Source organism: Teleopsis dalmanni, chromosome 1 (genome assembly GCF_002237135.1).
Source record: "Teleopsis dalmanni isolate 2A chromosome 1, ASM223713v2, whole genome shotgun sequence".
Classification (NCBI taxonomy): domain Eukaryota; kingdom Metazoa; phylum Arthropoda; class Insecta; order Diptera; family Diopsidae; genus Teleopsis; species Teleopsis dalmanni.
Genome location: NC_051846.1, coordinates 12,508,163 through 12,514,267, shown reverse-complemented (window position 1 = coordinate 12,514,267; position 6,105 = coordinate 12,508,163). Strand labels below are relative to the sequence as shown.

At 28.8% G+C, this 6,105-nt stretch overlaps 1 protein-coding gene across 1 annotated transcript in view; it reads left to right on the top strand.

Annotated features, from left to right (window-relative positions):
* The window catches only part of LOC119677450, a 45,623-nt gene that overhangs the window by 17,858 nt on the left and 21,660 nt on the right, over nt 1-6,105 (top strand). The window lies entirely within an intron of this gene.

The window sequence follows — 6,105 nt, the reverse complement described above, 5'->3', positions numbered from 1 at the left end:
AAAAGAGATGAAATTTTGCAACTAATGGAGCAAGATCGACACACAAGCTGTCAGAAGATAGCGGAGACACTAAGCATCAACCACATAACAGTTTGGAATAATTTAAAAAGAACAGGCTAAGTTAAAATGCTTGATTATTAGGTGCCACATAAATTGAAGCATAGAAATGTAAATAACCGAACTATTATTAGTGAAACGCTACTGAAACACAAGAAAAACGAACCATTTTAGAGCTGATTAACTGATTAAATATGAGAACATCTAAGATAAGCTGTCGTGGTGAAAGATCAGCGATATTCCTTAAACTACTTAGATTGACGACAAACAAGGTTATGTTGCGCCTTTGGAAGGATTGGGGGAAAATTTTTATTACGAGCTAGTGCATGATTAATTTGGCTCTTTCCAACTTACAATTCGAACGCCTGATAAAGACAATCAGAAAAAAATCGAATATAATTGGCCAAAAGAAAAGGAGTCAAAGGAGTCTTTGATAAATCGGAAAAAAGTTGACGGAACTTGGTTGGAAACTTTTGAGTCATCCATCGTATAGTCCGAACCTTGCACTGTCTGACTACTATTTGTTTCAATTACTGTAAAACTCTTTTAATGGTAAAAAATTGACCGACCAAAGAAACTTAGCCAAGTTTTTCACTAAAAAGCCGCAGAAGTTCTATACTGATGGAATCATGAAGTAACCTAAAAAAGGACAAAAGCTTAAATCTCTACACGAAGGCATAGGATTATTTTAAAATATTAAATCATTTATAGTTGATTATCAACTATAAATTATTTATTATAAATTATTTATTAATAAATTATAAAAAATAATTAAGAAATTTCTAAGAATATTCCACTAAAACTGTAAAAAGTGTATCGGTATCTGCATACCTATATGAATTAGACTTAGATGAGCCAATCTTTAATATATAATTCTTTTGAGTTGATTGTTAAATATAATTTCGTTTTCCTATGCAATATATATATAAGTCTAGTAAGTTGAAAGATATTCCCTAAGTTATTCCATAAAGTTTGTTAAAAAACTAATAGTAGCGATAGTACCGATGGGATGTCTATTGGACTTTGATATATTTTTATTTACATTAAGATATCTTTCATTCTTTTAATTGTATAACTCAATATATATTCCTCTTGTTATTCTTTCATATATGGAGTTAAATCAGTTGAAATATCCGTTCAGATATTCCATGAAGATAGTTCAATGAAGATGGTGTCGATGATTTGGAATGCAAATTAAATTTTTATCATTTTGAGTTGCTTGTTATATAGGTATATATGTATTTCTTATGCTATTCCTCCGTACATGTATTAACGGAAGAATAGCTAGGTATTGATGAATACCTAGACATCTAGGTATTGATGAATACCTAGACATACTATCATTCAATCTTTTTATATGCTTTTAATATTAAGAGACGCCCACCACTCCACAGTTGCTATGATGTGTGGTTAATTAACTTAGTAGTTTGCATTTTTTTTAAATATTCGTAACATATAAATTCAACCTAATAACCCCTTAAATCTTCGTCAGACAGATTACTACACGCCACTTTGCCAAGGCATTAATTCCGTTTATGTATATGAGAAAATTTGAAAGTTTGCTAATTACATATCGAATCTTAGCTTTATATCCGTTTTTTTCTAGAAACACCTTAGCAATAATCTCGATTATTTTTACTTCACATAAAACAATATACGGATAAACAATGCTTTTTCTGAAGTTGTCAATAATGGCGAAGTTTAAGGAAGAATTATTTACATAAACGTGACTCCATATAAATTGTCTGTAAACGTGGAAGCGTAGGAGCCTTAAATCATTTAATTAGTTAAATCAAAATTTAAAATTTAAATTAAAGTAAAATAAGTTGAAACATAAAAAATTCTGATCTTGAATATATCTTCATTAACTATATATCAAGTCACAATGTTATTAGTTTAGATTGAAGTTCAATGTTTTATAAAAAAATAAATTAATTTTGAAAAAAAATTTTTATATCCCAGTCTGTGAATAATATACCAGTGCTGTAATTGATGGTATTAGCTACTACTATATAATATAATTGTACATTATAATCTTTATCAGTTATTAACTATCACAATTGAAAAATAGTTTTAAACTTTTTTAGACTCTACGACAATAGGCTACCAAGCCCTAGTGATTCAATATGATCATCGTAAAATCTATAAAATCTCTTTAAGGCAATATCTTCTCCAAGATATGTTACAAAATCAACAGGACTTTTAAAAACTAAGAACAATACAAATCAGTTCCTTTATAGCAATTTAAACAACGATTTTCAGCGTCTGTTAATTTATTGATAATATACAATTTATTATTATTATCATAGTCCAAAAGGCGCCGCAACCTGAATAGACCTATTGTGCCTTGTATATTTCGATTTTTAATAATTTTAGCATAAGTGGTAAAGCTCTTATCTAGCAAGTGCTAAACAATCACAAAAAAAATTCCATGAGCATTTTTTCCATTTTAAAAAAGTGGCAAACATTAGAAGAGACCACAATCGAGGGTTGTAGTAATTTGTAAAGTAATCAGATAGAGCACTTCGCCACCCTACTTAGTAAAAGTATGTCACACTATATTCCTTTCTCTCAATGACGAAATCGTTTCACATGATGTTGGCTTACACTCTTAAACAACTGGTCTGCTCTTTTTTTGTTTCTTCTGTTTCTTGATGACCCTATTTCTATGGATTTTTGTCCATAGGAAGACTCACAATCATTTAAGAGTATGTTTGCCTCTCTTGACTAAGTAGTCAGCTTTTTCATGTCTCTCATGTAAGACTGAGTTACTTTTGTAACTCAAAAAATTGTTATATCTTCTTTGGGACATTGTCAACCTGCTCAATTATCCTAATTACCTAAAGTAAACCGAACTGAATACCTGAGTATTATTTCGAAGAAAGGCTGGACAATACTTTTGTAACTCAAAAAATTGTTTTTTCTTCTTTGTGTTATTGTCAACCTACTCAATTATTCTATTTACCTGAAGTAAACCGAATTGATGGGCAGAACTTATATTACCTTTTTGTGGATAGGTATAATCTTCATCAATGGTTGTGTTTTTGGATGTACCTACAATGTACGTGACATATATTCCATACAAATTCACTTGACTTCGAGTCACGTAGACACAAAATACAAAATCAGAGATCTCAACACAGTAGCAGATGGTTTCCCTTTGAATACCACCATTCAATATTTACTTTTGATCTTGAAATTTCGCATACACACTTGATAATATTCCATTATATTATATATATATATATATATTTTTTTTTCATTGGTATATAAATTATGCCATTAAGGGATTAAAAGTTAAGCCTCAATAAAATTAGTTGAATTATTATATTTGATTATGTACAGATTAAGTATGCAAATTCCGGTGGACCGCTAATATTCTGGTTCTTGTTCTAATTTGACGTTTAATTTGTGCTAATTTAGATTTTTTATTCAGTGTGATAAATGGCGCAATAAATACTTTTTTATTGCTTCCAAACTGAAATGTGTCGAATATATTAATAACTTTATAATTGTCTAATTTGAAATTTATGTAAACCTATAAAGCTTGCGTTCGATTTGATAATAAAATATTTAAAAGCGCACGCCAATAAATTAATATTTATTTAATTTTATAATTTCGTCAAGAATACAAATATCCGTCAGAACATAAGCAACGAATATAATTGCGAAGCTATAGATTTTAGGTTGAGGTCAGCAGCAGTGGCTAATACGAGTGCATATAAATAGTATTTTTAAACATTATTCGAGTACTTCATATCTGTTCTGGTGTTACACATAGCTTAGCTATATATATATATATGTATAATAATTACATTCTCTAACATGTCAGTACAAAAATATGTTTTAATTACTTTATTGTACAATTTTTTAATTATTTAAAATGTACTTCAAAATAAATCTATCCAAATTATTTAAAAAAATATTATATTATAAAATATATTCATAGATACGATACAATAATTAAAGGAAGCTTTAGAAGGTTTTCATTTGGAATTATCGAATAAATGAATGTGTTATCGATAAATGAGTTCATACTGACTATATTGCCTTTGTTTATGACTATGAAATGCTAGAATTTAGAACTAATTTCTGAACTCATCCATAAGTAAAAGAAAATTGGAATTTAATAACTTAAACAGAACAATAGAATTATATGCTTCAAATGATTAAAAAGAAAATAACATTTAATTTGACATCTGGTTTGAAATGGTAAGTATAAAAAATTATGAATAATTTGATCCAAAATTTGAACTAAATTTGAACCAAATCATTCCGAAATAAAGTACGGAAAACCACCAAGTAATGGAAGAAGTCAAAGTACATCCACTATATACACTGTCCGCTTCAAATAGTGGATGAAATTAAATACCTCAGCTAAGCACCTGACGCTATAAGAGATATATTTATATCGAATATACACAGCTCATAAAACCTACTATTAACATTTTAAACATTTTATGTTTAAAATCATGTCACAACAATATAATATAAGCACATACACAACCTCACTTATATCCACTTCAACCTTGCAAAGTGTCTTTAGTCCTGTACAACAAACTAATGATTCATTCCACTCTTGCTACTAAGACGACACATAAAGGACAATGATACGAAAAAAAGCATAATAAAGGATCAAAATGTTATAAGATATATTAAATCCCATTACATAAACTTGTTGTGACACTAAATGAATCCATTATGGAACGCTTAAGCACGAATTGTTAGAATATCTATTAAAAAACGAATAAAACAATGCTTCAGAAATATGCGATTTCTTGGAGAACAGAGACGAAGAATGATAGTGATTATGGAAACACTGATTCACCTCGGGCTTTTACGCTATTAATATTACTATGATGGAGAGGTAATTTATAGTAAGACCATCAGAGAATAAATAAATATGAATTGCTGGAATGTTCATTCCAGAACGAATCAAAACACACTTCAAAACTATATGTTTTCATGTAACATACCTATTTAAGAGCAATGACGTATCAAAAGTTGGAGAACAGAGACTACGGATACAGGATAAAAAGGAGAAGAGATTCTAGTTCGCCCTGAAGTTTTAATACAATTTTTATAATGAGAAAATATTGCACTGGCACTATAAATATCTATTGTAAATTTAGATAAATACTAACTCTAAATTTACTTTTCACCGTGAATTGCAATATCAAGCCTACTTTGCTTCGCCAAGTATTTGATTTCTATCTGACACTAAATGATCAAGCCTACTTTGCTTCGCCAAGTATTTCAAATCTATCTGACACTAGATAATTGCGAAGTAGCAGTACTAGAAGCGACTTTACTATTACAATTTAAATTTTTATATTACAAGAAAATTTATAGATTAATATTATTATATATGTATTAAAAACTATATATGTATTCCTATATGTAGGAACATATATATGTTATTCCTATCTTTTATGTATTAATAATCTTTTACGTACTAATAAATTGTATAATCATATCGCGATCGAACGCTCTTCCCTGTAAAACCTATAATTTTATTACAGTTAAATTCCAGTTTTATTGAATGACAATTCAATCTATAAACCCCATTCTTATAATGATTTTTAATTTCTTATATTTTTTCAAGTATTAAATTATTTAAAGTATTTCAATTATTAAAGCGATTTTGAAATCTTCAAGAAATCTTGAATTCTCTAGATTTTTATATTCTATTACAAGGATTATGTTCTACATTTCTTTTCTTCCTTCTAAATATGTAAGAAGAAATTTTCTCTCCTAGAAAAGAAAAATATTCCACGCCAAGAAACGGTGATGATTTTGTACTCCTGACAAATTTGTAACATCTGTAGCATTGTAATCTGATGTGGTACCCATAGGATTCATATCTGGTCATTTTGCTTAAATATTTTTACTATGTGAAGACAATCTATTACCAGACTTAATGTTATCTGTGATAAATGTTCAATATCTAAATTGCTGTCACGCTATCACAATAACTATTTTGAACCTTCATCTAGTCAGACACTCCAACATCGTTCTAATGATACTTGATAACAGTTGAGTACATTG